This window comes from Dromiciops gliroides, chromosome 2 (assembly GCF_019393635.1).
Source record: "Dromiciops gliroides isolate mDroGli1 chromosome 2, mDroGli1.pri, whole genome shotgun sequence".
NCBI lineage: Eukaryota > Metazoa > Chordata > Mammalia > Microbiotheria > Microbiotheriidae > Dromiciops > Dromiciops gliroides.
The window spans coordinates 337,461,433-337,488,930 of record NC_057862.1 but is presented as its reverse complement, the minus strand read 5'-3'; positions in this window follow the sequence as shown (position 1 = coordinate 337,488,930).

Genomic DNA, 27,498 nt, shown 5'->3' with positions numbered 1-27,498 from the left:
TGAACATATGGAGGAAGTTGACCTGCTGTGCTCCACAAATGAGAAATTTGTCTCTCTTGGCTTTTTAGGAGGTACTATGTGCTGAGATGTTGGAAAAGAGCAGTTCAGCTAGATAAAGCCTGAAGTGACGTGCACTTTATTCACAACACCTTGCAATTTAAGTCTGAGGCTGAATCTAATGTACTAGGAAAGAGGTCAATTGTAGCAAAGAAAGGGAAAAACATGGCTATATCACCCACCATCACAGATTCTCAATGAGCATTCAGATTTCAAATGGGATGTGGAAATAGAGTGGATAGGTCTGTGTGTGGTGGGGCTGGGGTTGAGTGAGAAGAAAGAGGCTGGAGTATTTCTTTTTTCTCCCAACCACAACAAAATTATAACATGTTCTACTTTGTGAAGCTAGACATTGTAACACCAAGAAGTCAGCCTGGAAAATTTTCTAAGAAACATATTGAGCTTCCTCTTGAATTCATCTCCTCTTTACTAAAGTAAAATTCTTTAAGCCAAAATGACAAATGATCCCTTACCTTACTTTTCTCCTCTCTGTCATTTTTGATTTGTAAAGGTAACTAGTGGTTTGGAAAGGATGCCCTTCCCCTCTGGTGCAGTGAATTCTTTAAAATGCCAATGAACTGAGAAAGTAGGAGAACCGTGTTTACTTTTGATTGCTTTAATATTCCCCCAAATTAACTTCATCAAGTGATGCTTATTGAGTTATTAGGTAACAGTAGAAACTAATCTAAAACGCTAATTATCCTAAGGGAACAAGAGTGAACACCTGCAAAGCAACCCTGATATCTCTGATCGACTTACAGTATTCTTCATAATGGTACACAATTTTGATGCCTTCTTAGATCAATAATTATACTTATTGAATCCTACTCCCCATTAGTAGTCTTTCCTCCTTTTCTTCCTTGTACAGTCATCTTTCACTTGCCCCACTAACAAATAAATATGTGTATGTCTAAATATAAGATCTATGTAGAAATAGCTATTGATATATCTCTATCAGTCTATATAGCTATTTCTCTATATATTTTAATGAAATAATGATTCCAAATGAATGAGTTTTGCTTGAGATGACATACTGGTTTGGATCACTGGCTAGAAGATGAGGTAAAACATGAAAGCAGTGTTGATGATAGTGATTAAAACACCAGCTTTGACAGGGCAATAACTATAAAATCTTGCTGCTAGTAATAATCTCCACAATACAACAGCAATACTAGAGCACCATATGTCAGTGCATAGTAATCTATCTCTATGATTGTCAGTTCCTTAAGCAGGTTTCCAAGGAACCTGTCATTATTTTAAAATGGGGAAAGGATACCATTCCATCTCCTTACTGCTTTAGTTACCCCAGTACTGGTCCCTCTTCCAGATTATTTATTTTTCTGAAGAGGAATTTATATTCATAAAGCTATTAGAGTAGATGCCTTATAATTGGCAGTTTTATGTTTTCTTAGAATCATCTGGTTTACTTATTTCCCTTCCTTTCCTTTAGCCTTTCTGGAAAAAGAACTTGTGTTTTTATGTAGTATTTAATGGAATAACAACAAAAAAGTTTCTGAAATTTGTTAGCAAATATTCAATCAGTCCATTTTTTTATTGGAAGTTACAGGGAACTCAGTACCAACAGCTGGAATAGCACATGGATTTTAAAGGTCAGAACACAAACTAGCACCTAAGAAGATGCAATGCTGTGGTGAAGGGAAATAACTCTGACTCATCAAAACATGAAGATAGCAAACAACTCCAAGTTTTCTCCCGTCATCTTAATGTTTTCCTCCTGAAAATCAAAGGTTGTAATTTTCCATAAAAATAAAACAATAAAGAAAAAACCCAAACAAATGGATTATTAAAGAGCCAGTATGTTGATATGGATAAAGAGTTGGCCTCATAATCAGAAAGACCTGGGTTCAAGTCCCACTCTGATGGAAACTAAGTTTTCCTCAGTACAAATCATATAACTACTCGATTCCTCCCATTAACTTCATAAGACTGAAGTAGAAGAAAAAGAGCTCATCTGTATTGTTTGAGGGAGTTCTTCATGAGAAACTCCCTTAACTCATGAAACCACAGGTTCCATCCAAAAAAGGGGTGTGTAAATGCAGAAAAAGAAATTACCAGGCTATAAGTTTGAATAAAAAATAGTCATTGAAATTTATATTAATTATTGCTGTTTCAAGATAATTGAATCCATGTTCATGGGCAAATATTTACTTTAGAAAATATCATGGGGATATTAGAAGTAATTTATGAAAATTCATAAAAGCTATTTATGAATTTCCTGTTGGTTCTGTTCATGTTTTGTGCAGTGTTAAAGGATGATATCCCCTCAGTCACATTGAAACAAGTTGGGGGGAGGGAGCTGATTTACAGAAGTAATAACTTTTCCCTGTACTTTTAAATCCCTGCAATTCACTAATTCCTTTTCAAAGTGATTTCCCAAACATCTTCTATTTGACTACATTTGAAAATTTTTGGAAGTACTCTATAAACACTCAACTGTTGAAAAGGAATTGATTCAAATGCTTCTACTCAAATGTGAAGGGGAAAAAAATAACTGGTTTGCAGGGACGAGACAAGTTGCAACATATCCTTCTTTATGCCACTCTCTAGCAAGGTGGCATTTCAAACTTGCCAGCAGATGGTAGAAACACGAGGACAGCTTGTTAGAAACAGACCCAGCCAGTTAAGTCCATTTCAGCTCTTTCGCTGCCCCCTCCCCATTAATTTCTTTGTTCCTTTTACTATTGTATAACTTAACTACTGTCTCTATGAGGGGAAAAACCCCACTGTATCTAGTTCACAGCATCACTCTTTAGTGGTTTATGTAGTTCCTGAGGCATAAGCCAAGAGATTTTTGCTAAATGAGGAATCTGCAGGAAACTTTCACCTGCTCTGTGGGTAGACTATACTTGTCAGTGAATCTCAATGAACTTTAGTAGGGCTGCTCTTTTGTTTCAGTGTTTGATGTTACTGATAGAGAAGATATTTCAGACCTATGAGTGTTATAAGAATGACTACCATATTCAACAGAAACATATCACCAAAGATAAAAGGCATCTAAAAGGAAAGAAAATGTGACAGGAGGAAATAATTCTTCATTTGTCCATTCTCTAGATATAAACTCACCTACACAAATAAAAAAACAAAACAAAACAGTAGGCATGTGCCCCTCTCTGTACTTTTGCACTGATTGTCTGCCATGACTTCTATAATTTTTCACCTTGTAATTTGTGCTTTCCTTTCAAACTCAGCCCAAGCACCACCTTTTATATAAAGCCATTACTGCTTCCTCAACCTGTTAGTATACTCCTGTCCAAACTACCTTAAATTGCAACTTTGTGCATTTTCACTAACTGTCCTCTATGCTTAGAATTCTTTCCTTCTTTATCTCTGCTTTCTCACTCCACTGGCTTCATCCAAGTCTCAGTTGAGATAACACCTTCTGTAAGAAGACTTTCCCAATCTCCCTGAATGCTAGTGCTTTCCCTTGAGTTTATTTCTAATTTACGCTTCTGTGTATAGACACATTTGGATGTTTCTTCAATGTTAGATTGTGAGCTCCTTGAAAGTAGGGACTGTCTTTGCTTTTCCTGTATCTCCAGTATTTAGCTCAGTTCCTGGAATATGGTGCTTAATAAATGTTTGTTAACTTCCACTGGCTTGCATATTTAACTTTTTTATATTTCCATATGTTCATGTTGTCCATATTTAAATCTTACTTCTTTAAAGACAGAGACTGCTTTCTTTTTTACTTTTTTATCTTCTCACATTTAGCACAATGTCACATAGTAGGTACTTTAAAATGCTTGATGACTAATTAATTTTATAGGAATTCTTTTATTTTATTGGGATTGTTTAATCTCAAATCTAGCTCCCTCCTGGAAACGTGATCTAATTGTTTGCCCATGGAATTTTCTCTTGCTGTTCATTTACAGCGTTTTTCCCAATAATAAATAATTGCTGTTATCTACTAATTTCAGAGAGGAACATATTCTTTCATATATGGGGCAGCCACAAATTTTGAAACCCCATGATTTTCACTCACTCTGCTGATAAACAATATCTTTAATAAATAAGTTTAAGTTTCATTTTCTTAATCAGTAAAAGGGGGGAAAGGCTGCCTTTTTTCACAGGGATGATGGAAAAGGAACTCTTTAAGTAATTAAATGCTAATATTGTTCCTTTTATTTAGCCAGTCAGTCAATAAATATTTTTATGAGTCTACTATGTGGCAGGAACTCTCCCAAGTCCTGGGAATATAGAGAAAACAGAAGACAGATCTTGTCCTCAAGGAGCTCATAATCTTTTTTTTTTTTTTTTTTTTTTTTTTTTTTTTTTTGCAGGCAATGGTGGTTAAGTGACTTGCCCAGGATAACACAGCTAGTAAGTGTCAAGTGTCCAAGGCCAGATTTGAACTCAGGTACTCCTGAATCCAGGGCCTGTGCTTTAACCACTGCACCATCTAGCTGCCCCAAGGAGCTCATAATCTTTATCCATACTTTCTGTTTTATGTGGATTCATTAATATTAATGGGGTTTTTATATTTTAGGTTGAGAAAGTACATTCTTGATATAATACTAAGAGATAGGTATTGTGAGTATTATTATCTCAATTTGCATTAATGACCTTGGGTTTATGTGGCAGTTACATGGCACTGTGGATAAAGCTCCAGATTTAGAATCAGACTTATCTTCAAGAATTCAAATCTGGCCTCAGATACTTAGTAGTTGTGTGATGCTGGGAAAGTCACTTATCCTTGTTTGCCTCAGTTTCTTATCTGTAAAATGAGCTGGAGAAGGAAATGGCAAGCCACTCCTGTATCTCTGCCAAGAAAACCCCAGGTGGGCTTACAAAGAGTCAGAAAAAACTGAAATAGTTGAACAACAACAAAAAGGCCTTGGATTATATCTTGGCTTTAAGGTAAAGAACTGTATAATGATACCTTTCTTCAAGGTTCAACTCAGGATCAATATCTTATACAACACCTGTTGACATACATTCTTCACCAGTTGTAAAATCATCAACCTCAGATGAATTAAATGATTATAACTAAATTATATAAATACCACTTAGTTAACTATATAGAGGATAGATTTATAGAAGAAAACTTTGAAGCAGGGAGAACAATTACAGGCAAGAAAAGAGATCCAACTTATAAAGCTTATATATCCACTCCCAAAAGGGGTAATTTTTGTGTGAGTAGAGGTGAGGGGAAAGATGCTATGGGGGCAGAGTTGAGAAAATTGGAACCCGGTTAGATATGTGTAGTCAGAGCATGTAAGGACTCATACATACACATAACCATATCCGTATATATCTATATATTCATATATATGGGGGGGATGAGTGCGATTTTATATATACACATATATGTGTGTGTATAGTATATGTTTGTGTTTATATCTATCTATCTATCTATGGGGGAGAGAAACAGAGAAACACAAACAGAGAGAGTCAGAGACAGAGAGGGAGAGAGACAGAGACACAGAGAGAGAGAAACGGAGAGACAGAGATACAGAGTCGGAGATGGAGAGAGACAGAGATAGAATCTTTTTTTTTTTTTTTGTGCAGGTAGCCACATTTCTTAGTAATGTATTTTTGAAAGGACTCTTCCATTCCATTTGCTTTTGTAGATCTTTTTGCTCTTGGAAAATTTATTGTACTTGATATTTTTTCTATTACCATACTAAATATAGTGAAGCATTTTAGTTTCAATTAAAATACTCAAACAATCTCAGGAAGTCTCATTATTAATATTAGTGAAAAAGCACTTTCCACCAAATTGCATAGTTCTTACTTGTTTCATTCTAAACTGCATTTGTAATACCTATCAAGTAATTTTCACCTATTCCATAAATGAGATTTAAAATTAAAAAAAAACAATTTAATGGACTTCCAACTGGACCTTTACATATGGCAAAGAGTTCAATTTTAAAAATAGCACAAAGCAAATATATATGTATTTTCTTTAATAATAGATTGTTATACAGTCTCTTTTGTTATTTTATATTTGCTGAATACCAATAGTTAAATTTTCTAATATAATATAGAAGCACAAAATGAACTGGAGAAGTGGGTGGGTCTATCCAAATTTAAGATCAAACAGTAATATCAGATTTGTTTTAGATGTGATGGGAGAGGAAATTCAGCTTTTAAAGCTCCCCTCTTATTTAAGATTTCATTCTGTTTCTGATAAAATATATCTCCTTTGATAAGTGGCTACTAAAAAAGGTCTCAAAATCTATTTGGAGTTGATAGGACATCAATAAAAATATATTGTGCATTTTAACTACATTTTTTCTTATTAATCCATTCTGGGAAACTGAAGTTCAGAACTAAGACAATTGTGTGTATATATATGTGTGTGTGTATATACACACATACATACATATATACACATACATTTATATATTTCTTGAATCAATTGTCCCATGGCCACTCATATTATTCATTCCCATAATTATGGAACATAATTTGGTTTCTACATATGCGTGTCAAAAAATAAATTCCCATGTTGAACCTTTGTATAGGACACTTTAATTCATTTTAATATAAATATAACATGCAGTATCTTGTCTAGATAGGAGGTGTCCAACTTTGATGATGTAAAAATATAAGAATCAATGTCCCTTGATAATTCTATGGAAGGAATCAAATAAATCCTTGCCATGATTGACTCAGTGTGAAAATGCGTGATTTCACCAATATTCTCAAATTTGCTAGTATTAAGCAGAGAAAGGAGAAAGTGCAGTGAATGAAGAGAGGTCAAGATGATGTACATTAGTTTAATAGAAGGAGCAATGATTGGATGATTCTCAAAAAAAACTCTTTCAAATTGGCTATGGCTAAAAATGAGCATGCATTTAATATTAGGGTAAATAATTGAAGTGCTATTGAGGTCATTTGAAGAAGCAGATATCCCCCAAATCAGAATTTGGGGGGTCATTCAGTCTTGCACTTTTTCCTGCTCATCCTTTGCCTTCTGACTCAAAGGAAAGATCATGTTCGGAAGCAGCTAGGTGGCTCAGTGCTTAGAGTGTTGGGGCTGGAGTCAGAGTTTAAATCAAGCCAAATACACTAAGTTGCTCTGTGGTTCCAGACAAGTCACTTAACCTCTGTTTGCCTTAATTTCCTCATATGTTAAATGGGGATAAAAACAGCAACTACCTGGTGGGGTTGCTGTGAGGATCAAATAAGGTAATATTTTTAAAACACTTAGCACATTGTGTGGCACACAGTAGGTACTATATAAATGGTTTACCCTTTCCCTCCCCTCCCCCATCCAGTTTAAGAATAAAAAAATGGTAAAACTATATATGAAAGGTGGTAGAGACCATTGATAAGTTATTTATTTTCAAGGACAAAGTGAGTATGGCTGATTTGAGTGCTATATTTATTCATGTAAGCTTGAGCAAGTCACTTGAGACAGCTAGGTGGCACACTGGTTAGAATGCTGAACTTGGAGTCGGGAAAGTCTTGGTTAAAGTTTAGTCTCAAATGCTTACTAGTTGTGTGACTTTGGGGAAGTCATTTAATCTCTGTTCCCCTCAATTGCATCTGTAAAATGGGGATAATATCAGTATCCATCTCCCAGGGTTGTTTTGAAGAAAAATGACATGCTATTTATAAAGTGCTTCGCAAATCCCAAAGCAATAAAATGCTAGCTAAAAGCTAATTATTCACTTATAGGATCATATATTTTGAGCTGCAAGTTTCCTAAGAGGCCACTGAGTCCAGCCTTTATAATTTATAGATGAGGAGACAGAAGCTCAAGAAGTTTAAATGAACCCCAAGTAACAAGGTAGTTTGGGTCAGATAGAATGTGAACCCTAAACTTCTAACTCCGGATCCAGTGCTCTTTCCACTGTATCATGTGGCTTCTACATGTCTAGACCTTATTTTTCTCATTTGAAGTACTTGATACTCTGTAAAATTGGGTCAACTCTAGCCCTCTCACCTTCACTTAAACTATTGCCTCTAAGGGGTCAGCTAGGTGGCTCAGTAGATAAAGCACCGACCCTGGATTCAGGAGTACCTGAGTTAAAATCCAGCCTCAGACACTTGACACTTACTAGCTGTGTGACCCTGGGCAAGTCACTTAACTCCCACTACCTTGCAAAAAACAAACCAAACCAAACCAAAAAAAAAACCTATTGCCTCTACTTCCACTCCTTCAAGTACCCTGGATTCTGCCCTTGCATATCTTAATTTGATATGTCATATTTTGCCTATCTTCCTGGGGGCCCAGGCCTCCATAACATTTTAAAGGTATTAATTTATAAATATTAATTAACCAAGGTATTAATTTATACATGCCAAGAGTCTGAAAGCTTATTCATTCACCCTCATCTAGACCATTGTAGTAACTTCTTAATTGACTTATTTGTTTTCCATCTCTCCCGTCTTTAATCCTCTTGTTTGAATCCAGAACAATCTTTCTAAGGTTAGGTATGACCATGTCACTCTCAAGATCAAAAATCTTCAGTGGCTTCTAAATGCCTCCAGAACTGAAGTTCTAAATCAGGGGTCCAAGGAAGGAGTCCATGTATAGTCTTCAGAGAGCACATCACTTTGGATGGAAAGAAAAAAAATATTTTTACTTTTGGTTTCCTTTTGTAAGGGGCTAAAATTCTAGCTATACTGTCTAAAATATCTAATGAATGGTCGCCATTAAATTAGAAGCTTTAGCAAGAGTTTAGACTTTTAAGCATTTATTAAGGAGAATTAAGAATTTGGTGAAGAGAGAGTAAAAGGCCTAGATTCAGCTGTCTATCTCCAGGAGCCAGTGTCTCCTCCTCTGCTCTTCACAAGAGTCCTGATGAAAAGAGAGAGAACCACACTTCCTTCATCCCACAAAGTTCCTGTGAAACGGAGAACATCCCATCCACTCACACACACAGCCGGTAGCTTTGATGGACAGTACCCACGAATAAACGTCACTTCCTGACACCAAGGAAAAAGTCACGTGGCTTGCCCTCAGATGCCTTCTCCTCATGGTGCAGCTTTCCTACAGTAACTCTCCAGCAGGTGGTGTCATTCCTATCATTACACTTTGTAATCCTAAGTATGTTAAATCTTACACATGTTTAAAAATTATTATTAAAAGAAACCACAGATTTTAATAGAGTCTATGACAAAACTATAAGGTTCAGAATGCCTGCTCTAGACATTTCAATGAAACTAGCTGTTCTCCAAACTTGGTTTTACATTTCATTTCCCACCTTTTTTTATTTATAGAAGCTGTTCTCTATACCTGAAATAAAATAGTGCCTCATCTCCACCCCTCAGAGTGCTAATTCTCCTTCAGGACTCAGCTTGGTATCATCTTATCCATGACACTTGACCTCATTCTACCCCTAGTTATTAATATATTCTTCCTTGTCAAATTCATCATAATTATTTATTTGCATACTTCCAAATGGAAATAATTTGTTTTGAGAGAGAGGCTGTTTTATTTTTGCCTTTTCGTCCCATGTCTGAGCACACAGTAATTGCTCGGTAAATGTGTCTTGAACTGAACCAAATTGTATTCTCATACTGCAATAAACTAATTATAATCTTTAAGCTATTTTCCTATTCATGTATAGGGGAGGTAGAGAGGGTGGCATGTAATAATGAACAGGCCACACTGAGAAAAAGGCAAGCAAGTCAACAAAGGGCAAAGTATGTACTTTGAAAAGCAGATTAACTCTATTACAATCACTAAGAATCCTGATATGAGGTAAATGTTCCAAATGTTTGGACATGAGCACTCATCCAACCACACAAAGTTATACATTCTTGAAACGTATGACTCAATGAGGAGTGCTTTTGTCCCCAGAGTCTTCATTCAGTGTATTTTCCAGTGGTATGTGAGCAGATAAATGCACCTAATTACTAGATTGCACAGCCTGATGTATGTTTATTTGACGAAGCAAACAACCCGCCAAATGTACAATTTTCTCTTCTTAAAGAACACAGTAATTTAAATGCAAAAGATATGTTAATCAGCATTATCATTGGGTATTTTTCATATGACAAGTTAGGGTATTCACAATTATCATTTTCCTGACAGCAGTGAAGGAGCTGCTCTGGAATTCTATTATGGTAACATTTCTGTGGACTCAGTAAAGGCAATAAAGTCCCACTGGCAGGCTGAGATCAGCACCACTACAGGGAAAGTTCTTTCTGCATTGACTTCCTCCTTGTATATACCCTATTTCTAACTAGAAAGGTGGATTTGTAGCTGTTTTCTCATACTGTTACTTCTCTGCATGGGGCCGACAGCCCCAGTAACATAATGCAGAAGAAAAGAGCCTATAAAACATTTAGGAAAGCAAAATTTGAAAATGAAGGGGATAAATAGGATATGTTCTCCAAAATTACTGTACATCTTCTTTTGAAGTCAGGGCAGTCAAAGCAATGTGATAATGTGAAATTGAGGGGTTTTAATCATACCAGGAGGGATGGGGAGCCAACTAGCAGAAGGATGCTCCTATTAGTGTCTCTAACAGTAATTGTTATTTTAATTGGCTGAAATAAACTATAGTGCCCTCAGGCCAGTAATAAAACTCTACTGGCAGGCAGCTCCTCTCCCTTTAGGAAGGAGAACCTTAATGAAAACCTTGCCCTTTGAATAAAACAATGGAACATTGTTATTAATTTTTATCAAGACTGAATGGGATGAAAATACACATATCAGATTGGGCCTGCTTTTGGCAGTAATGGCTTCTCTTGAGGGGAGGGAACTAATCAGACATTCCCCCTTTGTCCAAGAAGGTGAAGAGAAGGCCAAAGTCATGTTACAAATCTGTAGCTGTGGCAATAGAAAGTATGCTTTTAAACCTTCTTGGGATTTCTATTTTAAAAGTCATATGGTAATATTAAAAACAACATACAGGATCCATTCTTGTAGTACTTTATATATTTCACATTTATTATTCCATTTGATACTTGTGACAAACCTATGAAGCAGGTTGGACAGGTGGTAACTCTTATTAGAAGAGAGGATGACATCCTGAAAGGTCTTTTCTATGAGGGGACACAGTAAGTTAGTAGCAGAGCTGGTACATTCTCAAAACCATGCTATTCTTGGGTGCAGCTTGGTGGTGCAGTGGATAAAGCAGCAGCCCTGGATTCAGGAGGACCTGAGTTCAAATCTGGCCTCAGACACTTGACACTTACTAGCTGTGTGACCCTGGGCAAGTCCCTTAACCCTCATTGCCACGGGGTGTGGGAGGGAGAAACAAAAACAAAAAAACATGCTATTCTAAAAGTATGCTACACATTTATTGAGGAGTTGTACTAGTATTATAATATTTAAAAGTTATTCTTTTTTTACAGATATTATCTCTCTTCCCACCTCCACCCCCAATAACCCACTATTTAGATATGCTTCTATATTGTCTGACTCCCCAAGTCAACATGCATTTATTAAGTGCCTACTATATGCAGAGTACTGTACTCAGTAATGAAGGAATTAACTAATATGAACTGAGTAATTGTGGAGCCCGCATTCTATAAAGAGATGAAGCATACATAGAAAAGACCTATATGAGAGATGAGAGATGCAAACCAAATGCTGTGTTAAGTCTGAGAGGAGAATCAGGGAAGGCTTCACTGAGGAGGCAAGGTATTTAAAAATAGGAATCCGGGGGCAGCTAGGTGGTGCAGTGGATAAAGCACTAGCCTTGGATTCAGGAGGACCTGAGTTCAAATCCAGCCTCAGACACTTGACACTTAACTAGCTGTGTGACCCTGGGCAAGTCACTTAACCGTCATTGCCCTGCAAAAAAAATAAAAATAAAAATAGGAATCCGAAGCAGGTCATGTGACCCCAAAATAGATGAGAACAGTCAATATAGTTCAGGCTCTTCATTATAGGGTGTCTCCTGGCATTCAACATGTTGTCCATCAAAAAGTAGGAATTCCTCTTTCCAACAATGAAGAAAATCTTGTAACACAAGACAGAATTTGTGTTGCTTTATTCTACTGGGGGAGAGAGTGTTTTGTACTATTTACGCTTGTACATTTTCAGGTAGTCCGAGGTATTTGGATTTTTTTCTGAAGTTAGTAGACAGTCTTTAAAACACTTTGGATGGGGGAATAACACAAAAAGAAGTGTTTTTAAGGAAGATTGATCTGGCAGCTATATATTAAATAGACAGGAAAGTCAAGAGATTGGAGGATACTATAGCAATACAGGAAGGAGATGATGAGGGTTTGGAATAGAGTGGGACCAAATGGACAAGGAGAGAACAAATGACAAGGGAAGGATGTTTAGAAGGTAGAAATGTATCACCAATTGGCTATGAGATCCAAAGAAAGAAAATCAAAGAAAACTATAGGGTTTCTAGCTCAGGAGCCTGGGGCGATGATGTTCTTTTTTTTTTTTTTAATCTGAATAGAATTTTATTTTCCAAAATATATGAAAAAACAAAATTTTAACATCAATTTTTAAAAAACTTTGTGTTCCAACTTCTCTTCCCCCCTCCATTCCTGCCCCCCACCCACAAGAACTCAATCAATTCAAAATAAGTGATACATGAGTAGTCATGGAAAAATTCCCATATTAGCTAGTTGTGAGAGAAAACGGTCAAAAAAACCCAAAACTTCAGATTAAGGAATTGTCAAAGAGGAAATGAAAAAAAATTTTTTTTAAATGTGTTTCCATCTGTTTTCAGATACTATCAGAGTTCTTTCTCTGCAGATGGGCTGCAATCTTCTTAAGTCCCTCAGGCTTATATTGGATCATTGCCTTGCTGAAAACAACCACAGGCTTCCCAGCAGATCACCCCCCACTATTGCTATTATTTTGTATACAGTACATTTCACTCTGCTTCAGCTCATGTAGGCCTCTCCCGGTTTTCCCAATAGCATCCTATTCATCACAACCTCTATATAGTACCTTAAGCTTGACAGAGAATCTTCATCACAAAAGCCCAGCAAAGTAGGTACCATACATTTTTCCATTATAATCAATCATCATAACTATTTCCCTCCATCCCACTCCCGTCCCATGAAATTTACTCTATCTTCTTTTTACCTATTCCTCCTCAGAAGTGCCTTACTTCTGACTATCCTCTCCCTGCTCTGCACTCCCTTTTTTCACCCTTCCTTCCTTGTCCACTTCCCCTCCTATTTTCCTGCAGGGTTAAATAGATTGCTCCTCCCAATTGGGTATGAAAGTTATTCCTTCCATGAGCCCACTCCAATGAGATTAGGGTCCCTGAGCTAATTCTGTGTTCTAAAGTTTTCTTCCTCCCTCCCTCCTCAACCCTCTCTATGAGATCAAGCAATTCCATATGTCATACTGGTGCAGTAATGCAGAACATCTTCATCTTCCTTGAAAGTGTTTTGCTTTTTACTGCTCTCTCCCCCAATCTGTCCTTTCCTCCTTCCCTTCTCCCTCCCTTTTTCTCCCTCCCCCCCCAAGGGCAAAAGTATATTACTATGCCTACTGGAGTATGTATGTTAATCCTTCTTTGAGCCAATTCTGATATTAAGGTTCACTCACTCCCCAACTCCTTCCCCCTCTTCTACTCTCCTCCATAAGCTTTCTTCTTGTTTCCTTTATGTGAAATACCTCTCCCCAGACCATCTCTCCCCTTCTCCCTCCCCCAGTTTATTCCTCCTACACCTCAACCCTATATAATGATGTCATCATGGATTAGCTAGGTGGCACAGTGGACAAAGCACCAGCCCTGGATCCAGGAGGCCCCCCTAAGCTCAAATCCAGCCCCAGACATAAGACACCCCTCCCCGTCTGCCCTACAAAGAACAAAACATAAATGCTTTACAGTTATCATCCCTTCATATTCAGTTCAGCCCTGTCTTCTGTGAATTTCTTGTGAAGAATTTTTGTTTTGTTTTGTTTTGTTTTGTTTTTTGGTGAGGCAACTGGGGCCAAGTGACTTGCCCAGGCTTACACAGCTATTAATTGTCAAGGGTCTGAGGTCACACCTGAACTCAGGTTCTCCCGAGTCCAGGGCTGGCGCTCCATCCAGTGCACAACCCAGCAGTCCCTGAATTTCTTATTGAGATAGTTCTTATGATTTCAAAGTATTATCTTCCTATGTAGGAATGTAAACCATTTGATCTTTTAATATCCCTTATGAAGTCTTTTTCCTGTTTACCTTTTTATGCTTCTCCAGGATCTTATATTTGAAAGTCAAATTTTCTATTCAGTTCAGGTCTTTTCATGACAAATGCTTGAAAGACCTCTTTCTCATTGAAATCCCATTTTTGCCTCTGAAAAATTATACTCAGTTTTGCTGGGTACATGATTTTTGGCTGAAGTCCCAGTTCCTTTGCCCTCTGGAATATCATATTCCATGCCCTTTGGTCCTTTAATGTAGAAGCTGCTAGATCTTGCTTTATCCTTATTGGAGATCCACAGTATTTAAATTCCTTTTTTCTAGCTGCTTGCAGTATTTTCTCCTTGACCAGTGAGTTCTAGAATTTGGCTATAATATTCCTGGAGGTTTTCCTTTTGGGATCTCTTTCAGGAGGTGATCAGTGGATTCTTTCAATTTCTATTTTAGCTTCTGCTTCTAGAATATCAGGGCAAATTTCCCTCACAATCTCTTGGAGGATGGTGTCTAGGCTTTTGTTTTGGTCATGGTTTTCAGGTAGTCCATTGATTTTCAAATTATCTCTCCTAGATTTATTTTCTAGGTCAGTTGTTTTTCCAAGAAGATATTTCACACTGCCCTCTATTTTTTCATTCAATTGGATTTGCTTTACTGTGTCTTGGTTTCTCATAAAGTCACTAGCTTCCATTTTTTTCAATCCTAATTCTTAGGCAGTTATTTTCATCAGACAGTTTTTTAATCTCCTTTTCCATTTGGCTTTTCAAACTGTTGACTTTTTTCTCATGACTCTCCTGCATTGCTCTCATTTCCCTTTCCATTCTTTCCTCCTTTTCTCTACATCTTCTTTCTATTTCTCCTTTCTCTTCAAAGTTCCTTTTGAGAGCTTCCATGGCCTGAGACCAGTTCACATTTTTCTTGGAAGCTTTGGATGTTGGAGCTTTAACCCTGTTATTATCTTCTTCTTCTGAGGTTGTATTGTGATCTACCTTACCCCCAAAGAAGTTTTCAATGGTCTTCTGCTTTCTCTGCCTGCTCATCCTGGTTTACTATTTCTTGGCTTTTAACTCCTTCTTTAAGTTTGGTGCTGCTTCCAGGACACGCTGTTCAAGCTACAGCATGGCCTGGGGGATGATTTGGCTTCTTCTCAGCCTGCCTGGCCTCACTTTCACTTGATTTTAAAATCTGGGCTGGCGGGCCTCTTCTCTGAAGCTGTTTTTGGGTTGAGAGGGGGCAGACTTTAATCTCACCTGGCCTGTTCTCAGGTCTGGAGATAACCTCAGGCCTATTTACTAAGAAACCAACCAGCAAAGCTTTCTGTGGTGTGGTTCTCAGCTTCCAATGAGACTGCTCCCCTGCTCCCCTCCCCCACCTGGGTCTCCCACAGGTCAGGATTTCTTCCTGGTTGCCCGCTGGGGTGGGACAGTCAAATCCTTTCCCCTAATCCACTGGTACTCCTGCACTTACCCCGCCCCAGGCCAGCCGTTCAGTCTGACCGCTGGGTTCCAGAAGACGCCAGTGCTGCACCCAATTCAGAGGCACTGGGGCAAATTCCTCAGGCAGGTGTCTGGTGTGTCAGCGCGATTGTGGGGTTAGGCTTTATTCGTGACCCAGCACGGCCCCCTGAAATCTATCTATAGCTGGAGAAAACTCTCAGCCCGTATTATTGTGTGTTTTTCTGCCCCAAGGGTTCTTTTATTGCTATTTTTGGGGTTATTGTATCAGGAGCCCTGTAAGCTTAATGTCTTTCCTCTACCATCTTGGCTCTGCCTGGGATGATATTCTAATAGAAATACTGAAATTAAAAATGGCAGTTAAAGTTAAAATAATTATTTAATTTGGGACAAGATAAATTGGTTATCTATTCTATAAAACATTTGTTTGTTTGTTCACCCCCTTGATACCATTAAGGCTCTTTTTTTTTTTTTTTTTTTAGTGAGACAATTGGGATTAAGTGACTTGCCCAGGGTCACACACCTAGTAAGTGTCAAGTGTCTGAGGCTGGATTTGAACTCAGGTACTCCTAACTCCAGGGCCAGTGCATTATCCACTGTGCCACCTAGTTGCCCCCCATTAAGGCTCTTAAGAAAAAGAAAATATTCTTTCAAGTAGACAAGCAAGGGCCTGTGTGGCTAGTTTAGTTTGGTTCTATGGCAGAACAATATGGCATATATGAGAACTCCTGAGACTTCTAGAATGCATTTATTAATGAAATAATTAGAGCAGCATAATGATATTTCATTTCTGCTTCCACTGCAGGTTTTTCTTTCAAGGTTTCTAGGGACTAGAGTACATGCACAACTTATATAAGATAAAACAAACACTAAATACTTCAGAATATTTTATAAAGCATTTACAGTGATGAAATGACATACATATTGAACAATTAATATACAAGTACATATTACTAGGTCCAGACAACCCACTTCACAACTCTGAGCTCAGTCCTGATGCTCAGTAGATAATGCTCCAAATTTTAAGTATGCCCTATAACTAATAGTCCTCCCTAAAGATAGTGACTAGACTTATTGTTTTTTTGTTTTGTTTTGTTTCAGAGTACTAAAAAATTTCAATTAATGATGCAGCTTGGCTCCTTTTCTACAACTTATAGAATTAGAGGGTTGCATAGAGCAGTAAGAGACTTGCTCACAGTCACCCAAGCAAGATGTATAACAGGAGAACAAAACAAATCTAGTCATTCCTGATTCTAAAACCAACTCTCTGTCTACTATGCCACAGTGCCTCGCAGCCAGGAAACTGATAAAAAGTGTATCAAGAGTCTTTTGCTCCATTGTGTTTCCTCTGACCGATATCTAACAACTAAACCATTCATTTAAAGTCTATACCTAGTTCACAGGTAGATTTAATATTAAATACTACTCTGACACACACATCTATCCATATATTTTCTTTTTTTTCTTTTTTTTTCTTTTTTTTAGTGAGGCAATTGGGGTTAAGTGACTTGCCCAAGGTCACACAGCTAGTAAGTGTTAAGTGTTTGAGGCCGGATTTGAACTCAGGTCCTCCTGACTCCAGGGCCGGTGCTCTATCCACTGTGCCACCTAGCCGCCACCTAGCGTCCCCCTTACCCATACATTTTCAAAAGGATTAATTAAGTCCATCTAAGCACCTGGGGGTCGGGGGGGGGTGACACAACCAAATTAATAGAACAGGAAAAATTCAATGAGCATATTATTACTAGATGGGGAGAAGAAATAATATAGATATTCCTACTGATCACTAGTCAATGCTACTAACAATCATAGAGCTGGTGGTAACATTGGAGATAGGATAGTTCAGCACTTTAATTTTACAGATGAGGAAGCAGAGGCCTGGAGCAATAATGACACTTGTCCAAGGTTACACAGTGGTAGTAAATAGCAGATCTGGGGTTCATCAGTAGTTTGATTGACTCAAAATCTAGTTTGCTTTGTACTTCACAACACTGCTGCTCATTGCAAAGAAGCAAAGGAAACCTAGACCAATTCCTATTTCAAGCTTAGTCAGGAGACCTATTGAAATGGAGACAGAAGCAACTGCTAATCATTAATAACTTCTCCTGCTATGTTTGGTTCTCAAAATTACATTTGATTTCTTTTTTCTTTTCTTTTTTAATGGAATATCCCCCTTTTACTTCAGAAGAGGCCTTTCAGGCTATTGGATTTTGGAGTCATCATATTCAGAAATACATAAATGTTTTCCCAGACCAGAAACTGTCCAGCAGATCTTATGTGGGAGTTACTAACAAGGAGGACTCTCAATGTGGAATTTTCAAAGACACAATATTAAAAAGATAGTATTTTCTATTTCTGAAATAAGGGTGTGTTTTTTTCATTTTTTTTTGGAGTAAATATTTTCTAAGTTAAAAATAATTCAAGATAAGTTTTTAGTTCATAAAGTAAACAGAAAATGTATACCATAAAAGATGTTAGTTAAAACCTTAAAAATAATAAAATTTGATGGACCTACCTGTTGTGAATAAAAGGATTTCTGGGCAAGATTGTCACCAACAAGAGTTTCCCGCAGACCAAATCTTGGTGAATCACTTCAGTGCTGTCTGCTATTTTCTTATCTAACACATCTTCACCTCACAGCCTTTAATGACAGTGTTCTAAAGTCCTAAAAAGGGGGGAAGGATATTTTTGAAAACACTGCTGAGTTATAGCAATGTCACCTTGTACCTGCTTGAGGTTGTTGTGCACTCAGAAATATAAAACAGAAACATTTTTTTTTTCTTTTTACAGCAGCCAACTTGTTGAGTAAGTAGAAGGGATGGAGAGGCTAAAATACCAATGCATACTGAAAGAAGAAAATAAAAGAGACCTTTCTGTAAAAATATGTGGAAGACAAAGTTTGATTGAAAAATTGTTCTTAACCAGATGTTTTCAACAGAAATCTAAATTGTTTCATTATTATGTGTAGAATGAACTGCCTCAGAAGGTAGTGGGTTCCCCTCACTGCAGGTCAGGCAGGCTATAGAGACAATCATTTTTCAAGTCTAGGTTGGATTAGATAGGCTCGTAGGTCACTTTCAACTCTGAATTTCTGTAATTCATGTCACTTAAAATCCTATAAATGTTTCTTCAGACCTCCAGTTCATAGTTTATACTCTCAATCAACTAGCCACACTTTAGACTCTACTAGATCTTCATTACATATTTACTTCCAACCACATCTGAAAATAATCTCCACCCTGTCCCTCCATGAATCTATTCAGACCATACAATTTTCTACTGACCCTTCCCTTCTTTAAATTGTTAGCCTAGCTCAAGCATGGTCTATGTATAGGTTATTCTACATAATGAAAAGACCATTGAAGGAATTTTTACCTAGAGCAGGTGGCTTCTACCCTGACTATGAGAAGGTGATTTCTAATCCATCATCTTTGTTTAACAAGCCCTATGTGTTCTGGTGGTTCATTTGGGATTATAGTTTCCTTCTGAGAAGAGAAGCTAGTTGGTTATATTTTTCTTTCCCTTCTCTGAGTATTGATTTTGTTCTTTGTTGGGTTTCTTTTTTGTTTCTTTTGTTTCTGTCTTTCTTTTTTTTCGGGGGAGAAGCAATGAGGGTTAAGTGACTTACCCAAGGTCACACAGCTAGTAAGTGTCAAATGTCTGAGGCCACATTTGAACTCAGGTCCTCTTGAATCCAGGTCCGGTGCTTTATCCACTGTGACACCTAGCTGCCCTCTTTGTTTTCTGTCATTTTTTCCCTCATTGTTTGGAATTGAATAGGACTTTATAGATACTAGACAGCCATCCAGCTAACTTATGATACAATTTGTAAAATGATGCTTGCTTGATGAATTTTAATAAATTTGTGTTTTGGGTCGATTATAATTTTGCAGCTATGTGGTACAGTAGATAAGAAGACCAGGCCTTAGAGTCTGGAAGACCTCAGTTCAAATCCAACCTTACAAACTTTCTTAGTGGCATGACCTTGGGCAACCTCTGTTTCCCTCAGTTTTCTCTTTTATAAAATGGGGATAATAATAGTGCCTACTTCTCTAGATTGTTGTGAGATCAAATGAAGTAATATTTATAAGGTACTTAGCATAGTACCTGTCACATATTAGATATCATATAAATGTTAGATATTGAGGTTGTTCTTATTAGTGCTTATTAGTGGGAGAAAATAATTATTAATAATGGATTTCTTGGGGATCCAGGGACACAGTTTTAGTGGGCTTTCCCCTCACCCCCCCACTTCAGAAAACTCAGTCCTTGAGAAAATTCTAATCTCTTTCAGGGCTTAAGCCTGTTCAGGGCATACAATAGAAATAGAAAATAGATTTATTTTGACTAGCCTAGTGAATTGATGGGATTATACCACACCTATCTGAATATGCCTTTGCCTCTCAGGGGGTCTCCCCCATTAGGCCCAGATGTCATCAGTGTAGCTCATTTTAATATGGACCACCCTCAAGTCATGTCAACCAATGGAATTGAATGATGCTAGCCAATTAGCTTTGATTAGTGTGTACTGCTGGACCTCAATCAAAAGAATATAAAAGCCTTGACCAAGAGGCCAGCACCATCTTAGGCTCATGCTTTTGAACAGGACCTATTGTCTCTTGGACCTTGCTCTCCTCTTAGGCTAGTGTAGGTAAAGTAGGGTTTCTGAACTTTGCTTGAGGCCATGTGCTCCCTTAGAGGCAATATGGTGCCAGGGGTTTTTCTGCTTGTGTTCAAGGCCACACAGTCAATACTCTTCTAATATTTAATATGCTTTAATAATAAATACGTACTGCCCAAACAGCTGCAATAGCCATTATTATATAGCCATTAATATATACATAACAAATAATTTAGAAAACCCAGCCTAGCTACCCAGTAATTTAGGAAACACAGCTAAAGAACCAGAAAAAATAATCAGGTATAGTAGGCTGGAGACTTTACAAAAAACAATTAATTTTAAGATTATCTAAGAACTTTATTTATTGGACTGCTAAAACACTGTATATGAAAATGAGAAGGCCACTAAGAACTATTTGAGACTATCTAGAGAAAGGGCTTGAAACTATAATGCTTGAGCTTCCTTAGATCCCCAGATTGCTTTCCATAATTCTGCCAAATATACAGTGGATGATTTACACAAATAGCAAATTGAGGGGAGAGGAGTATAGCATAAAAATACACACCATGGATCATGTGTGGACCTGAGGTGAGCTTCCTTGGCCACTTTCAGGGATACATATGCTCAGTGCTGAGAGAATTTGGAATGACTTGGCTCTCAAGATAATAGTAAGGTTCTGGGGGTACACTGAGTGGAGGGCTTTACGAAAAAAGAATAAACTAGGAAGAGTGACCTACTCAGTGGACCTTAAGAGGAGTGATTCTATCTTCTGGAAAGTCACTACTTTTAAGTAACTCTTTCAAGAGTCACTTGGAAGAACACTTCCTTCTGGTGCTCTATCTTTTTCCATCTGCCCAGCATGTGAGAGCTCTTGGAATTCCATTTGAATGGAATGAGCCCCTATACCCACCCCAACCACCCACCATCACTATATTGGATGTTCCCATATGGCAGGGGACAGATGTGCTTTCTAGATGATACTCAGAAATAGGCTTTACTTTTGCTTAGGTGACCCAACAATAATTCTGAAACGAATATTTCAAGGCTTGGAAAGAACCTTCCTTATTAGTTCAAAAGATCAAGAGCTCCTGGATTCCTCAGAGATAAATAAGTGTTTTTGAAATGACCTCTTTGAAGTAAAAGCCTAGTCATGGAAACTCTGGGTCAAAGGATTTGGACATTTTAGTCACCTTATTTGCCTAATTCCTATTTTTTTTTTCAGAATGATCATACTGATTCACAGTTCCACCAACAATGTGTCAGGTTTTCTATTTTTCCACAATCACTCCAATAATGACAATTCCTATAATTTTTGTCATCTTTGCTATCATTTGTTATAATTTTTGTTCAAGGTGTCAGGAAAAACGTCAATGTAGTTTTGAATTGCATTTTCTCTTATAGGTAATTCGAAGAATTCTTTTATATGATTGTTAATAGTCTGTAATTCTTTTTTTTTTTTTTTGTGGGGCAGTGAAGGTTAAATGACTTGCCCAGGGTCACACAGCTAATAAGTGTCAAGTGTCTGAGGCCAGATTTGAATTCAGGTCCTCCTGAATCCAGGGCTGGTGCTTTTTCCATTGTGCCAACTAGTTGCCCTATTTCAGAATCTTCTTATCCTTATGCTTAATCCCATTGATAAAACCAAGTAAACTGGGGCAGCTAGGTGGCATAGTGGATAGTGCACCGGCCCTGGAGTCAGGAGTACCTGAGTTCAAATCCGGCCTCAAACATTTGATGCTTAATAGCTGTGTGACCCTGGGAAAGTCACTTAACCCCAATTGTCTCACCAAAAAACAAAAACAAAAACAAACAAACAAACAAAAAACTAATAAAAAACAAGCAAACTAAAAACTAATTATGTTTTCCTGTTAACACTTGAATAAAGTTTAACCTTCTTTGGCTCTTATTCAAATCCTTCAAAGTTTGGTGTCACCATTTCCAGGGTAATTTTATCCTATTCTCTTCCATACAATGTGAATAATTGCTATCTGTACATAGCTAAAATTCTAGCTAGACTGTCGAAAAATCTAATGAGTGGTCACCATAAATTATAAACTTTAGCAAGAGTTCAGACTTTTAAGTATTTATTAAGGAGCATAAGAATTTGGTGAGGAGAGAGAAAGAGGCCAAGATTCCTTCATCTATCTATCTCAGGGAGCTAGCATCTCTGCTGGGGAGGGAGGTAGGAAGAAAATTTGGAACACAAAGTTGTAAAAAATAGACATTAAAATTGTTTTAGAAAAAAATAAAATTCTAAATAAATGTGGGAAGAAAAAAAAGAGAATATGCCCCTAGTCTTTCTGTTCTATACCAGTTTATTGTTATATTAAAAGATTTATGTCCTGTATCTTTTATTTATCATTTAGTCATACAACAGCTAGGTGGCACAGTGGGTAGGGTGCTGGGCCTGGATTCAGGCAGATCTGAGTTCAAATTTGTTCACAGACACTTATTAGCTATGTAATCCTGTTCAAGTCTAACCCTATTTTCCTTAGTTTCTTCATGTTTAAAATGAGCTGGAGAAGGACATGGCAAGCTTCTCCATTATCTTTACCAAAAAAACTTCAGATGATGTCATGAAGAGTCAGACGTAACTAAAAATGATTAAACAAAAGATTAAACAGTTTTTATGTTCTTTTGTTTCTTGGAAAGGATATTTAAAAAGCAAATCAAGTGCTGTGCCTCTCCATAGTGACAATCTTATGCCTTTTTTTATTCAAGAGGCAGCTAGGTAGCACAATGGATAGAATGCTGGCCTTTCAGTCAGTAAGACCTGAGATCAAATTTGGCTTCACAAGTGAGCTATTTATGCAACCCTAGGCAAATCACTTAACTTCTGTCTTAGTTTCCTTAGGTGTAAAATGGAGATAACAATAGCACCTATGTTCCCAAGATGTTGTGAAGACCAAATGAAATAATATTTGTAAAACACTTAGCACACTGTGTGTCACATAGTAGATGCATAATAAATTCTTGGTCCCTTCTTTTTCCTTCTTTTTTTAGAGCTTAAAACTAAGTGGCAGGCTGATATACTATATATATATAACCAGCATTGATGTAAGAAGAAATAGGTTCAAATCATGTCTTTAACACACATATTGACTGTGTGAACACTGGAAAGTCATTTAACCTCTGAGTGTCCCCAGTGTCTCTCTAAGTTTAGAATGTGTTGTATCTATACTGGGAATTTCCATAGGACATTTTTTTTTTATACTGAGGAAATCACAGTTTTGGATCTCCTTCCTCCTCCATAAAACAAAACAAACCAAATTACTAGTAGAGCATTAGGGTACATATTTAGACCCTCAAAGTATTGCAATTGAATTAGTTTGCTTAAATTCACTGTTTATTAAAAAATCAATCAACAGAATAAATTTCAGTTTTTTTCTAAATAAAAATGTTTAACTTAATGGAAGCAGTTTAAAAATAACATTGTTTGCTTTATCATGATTATATCTGCATTTGGGCACATTTATCTGCTATGAGGAAGATGAGCTTTCAAAATTGGAAACTGATCAGTCTGTGCCTATAAGTTGTAAGAGAAAAAGTCTATTCAGCTTCTGTCAACATGCTGCCAAACCAAATGAGTTTTACAAATTAGAATCTCTTGCTGCCCTGACCTTTTTCACTGTTCCCAGATTCTTATTGGGTATGTAATAGTTGGGTGAGCCCTTGGAGATAATTTTGTTCAATCCCCTAATTTTATAAAATGAGGAAAAAAGCAGCCAAGGGAGCTGAAGTTCATTGTCCAAAAACTTTCAGAAAAATAATGTTTGCTACTTAGAAATCACAGAAGTATACTGCTCTGAGATCACCCAAGTAAAGCCAGACTTCAAAACCAGGTGGAATAAAGCAACACCTAGAATGTTTTTCTCTACATAGTCCCAACACAGACAAAGACACACACACAGACTTATATGACATTGAAATTGATTCTGTTCATTCTAAATTCTGTATAATCCAATTTAGCTGTTTCTACAACCTAGGCAGCTATGTGACAAAGTGGATAGAGCACAGGGCCTGGAGTCGGGAAGACCTGAGTTCAAATCTGACCTCAGACACTTACTTTCTGTGTGACCCTGGGCAAGTCACTTTACCCTATTTGCCTCAATTTCTTCATCTGTAAAATTGGCTGGAGAAGGAATTAGTAAAATACTTTATTCAGTATCTGTGCCAAGAAAACCTCACAAAATGGTCACAAAGAGTCAGACATGACTGAAATGACACAATAATAACAAAAATAATAAAAGGCAATATTATTTTCATAAAATTTTTTCTCATAATATTTGATATTGTTTAAATAGAAATGTGTAGGATAAGTCACTGTCTTGCTAATATTCTATTGTTAATCTGGTTTTATTTCTACTATTTTACTAAATTTACTCTCAAATACCATCATTACCTCAATTACCAAAGCCTTATTCTGTTCTCATCCCCTTTGACCTCTGCAACACCTGATATCATAGAGCCCTCCTTACTAATGGATAGTCTTCTTTCTCTTTACTTCAGATATCCTAATATCTCTTTGCCTGCTACCCTCAATCTTTGTCTCATTCATTGGTTCCTTATATTTCTTTTCCTGATCAGGTAATTTGTACATTCCTCAAGGCTCTATCCTTGGTGCTCTTTAATTCTTTTTCTAAGCTCTTTATTGGGGAAAGCTCATTTTAAATGAATAAAAACAAATTTTACTAGTAGAATAAAAAATCAATAAGAAATCATAATTTGAAGAGTAATCAGAATGATATAAAAGTAACTAGGTAACAAAAAATCTGAATGAGGAGATCCCTGAATTTTTTTTTTTTTAAGTATGGCATTAATATAGCTGAGGCAAAAATAAATGAATGTGTATTCTAGGGAGGCAAAATCAGATGAAACTATTAGTATAACTTTTACATTAATGTTGAAGGTGAGCATATGGTCTATAAATGGTTTGATTAAAGTTTACAATAACTATATTTTAAAATATAGAATTTACCAATCCAAGAAATACCAACCCATCTGAATATAACACTTCAAAGCAAAGAATCAAAAAAGATCATCCAAAAGGTGATTTATTAGATCCTTGGTCTTCTTTGGAAAATGAAGCATTTTTTTTAATCTTTGTTCTCAGGGATATTTCATAAATTAAGAACTTTGGACAAAATACTCAACATTCTTCTTTTGTGAATACACAATGTACCAAGAAAACCAATTATTAATCAAAATAAGAATTTTGATTTTATTTCTATTCTACAATAGAATTACCCTTGTTAACAGTTATTATTGTTTTACTTTACATTTCTCCTCACCCATACTGTTTTCAAACATTGAGGAAGGATTTACATTAGTTAGAATGTGGGGCAAAATCTCTTTTCAGTGATACACACACCACTAAAAAAGAGGCATGGGGTCGGGGGAGGAGTTGATGACTTTAACTTTTCCATAGTTTTTGTTCCTCCTCAGCTTAATTTTCATGTCAATTAAAGAGGATTTGCTAAGAGACATGGGTTTCATTTCCAGTGTCAGAAAAGCTCTTCTGTAGCTATTATTTTCACATTTTCCAAAATAGGTTTTAGGGCACAGAACTTCATAAGGTTATAAATACTGATTACAAGCAATTTTCTGATTCTATGTAAGGTAGTTGTCTGGAACCATGGACTTTGTATCAGTACCAGATACTAGAATCTGAAAAAAAATACATAACTATATCCAGGGTCATTTGGACTAGTTCAAAGCATTGGCTATGAAGCAAAGAGTTCTAAAAATACTAAAGATGTGCTCTTATCAGGGAGAGGCTTTCTGGCCATCCCATATTATTAAATGGGATCAGGGAACCAGTAGGTGATTATGAAGAGCTACGGTCAAGTTCTTTGGATGAGAGCAGAGATTAACTGATAGATACTCAGGAAAAGAAACATGGTATTCTCCAAAAGAGAAGAGACATAAGGTTGAATATTTAAACATAATGTCTAAAAGTGAGCATCACAACAATGTCTTCAGTGGACTATACATATCTCCTGGATATGTGCCCCTATTCATCTTTCTTGGCCATAAGTATTATGTATATACATACACATATATACACATATTCACACAGATATGCATATACACACACACCTTACATTTGCAATCTCTAATCACATGATCTCTGTGTCTTTCCCCCACTGATAGTAATCTGTGGGAAATTTTAACTCATGTATTCATAGTTGGGAGCATTTTTCCTGTAACTTTATTTGCTATTTTTGCTTGGTTAAATGTCATTTATGTTCAGGGAAGGGGAACATCATTAGTTCCAATGTTTTCACCTATCTCTTCTGTATAATGGTTTCAAAATATTTATCTCTGGTCTTTATTTGTCTTCTTGTTCTAGTCATGACAGAAAACTCCACCCACCAATAGGATGTTTCTACCTGAATGTTCCACTTGAATTTCAAACTCAACAAAACCAAGCTGATTATCGTCATCTCCAAATCTTATCCTCCTGATATTTCTATTTCTGTTATCAATATTAACCATGTCCCCAATTTTTGGAACCTTGGGGCAAACTTTGATTCATCTTTCCCTCTCCTTTCATAACCAATTGATAAGTCCTATGGATTTTATCTCCATAATACCTTATTATACCCAAAGTTAACAACTCAGTGACAGCTCATCATGCACCTAGATTTTTCACTCCTAATAAGTCTTTTCACTTCTATTCTTTCTCCACTCAAATTTATTTTCCAAATTAATTTCAGAATCTTCTTTGTGCGTGTGTGCTTGTGTGCATTTCCGTGTGCATGTGTGTGTGCATGTGTTTTGGGGGTGGGTGGGACAATGGGGGTTAAAAGACTTGCCTAAGGTTATACAACTATCAAGTGTCAAGTGTCTGAGGGCAGATTTGAACTCAGGTCCTCCTGAATCCAGGGCTGGTGCTTTTTCCATTGTGCCAACTAGCTGCCCTATTTCAGAATCTTCTTATCCTTATGCTTAATTCCATTGTTAAAACCAAGCAAACTGGGGCAGCTACGTGGCATAGTGGATAGTGCACCGGCCCTGGAGTCAGGAGTACCTGAGTTCAAATCCGGCCTCAAACATTTGATGCTTAATAGCTGTGTGACCCTGGGAAAGTCACTTAACCCCAACTGCCTCACCAAAAAACAAAAACAAAAACAAAAACAAACAAACAAAAAACTAATAAAAAACAAGCAAACTAAAAACTAATATGTTTTCCTATTAACACTTTTCTAAAGTTTAACCTTCTTTGGCTCTTATTCAAATCCTTCAAAGTTTGGTGTCACCATTTCCAGGGTTATTTTATCCTGTTTTCTTCCATACAATGTGAATAGTTGCTATCTGTACAGGCTAAAATTCTAGC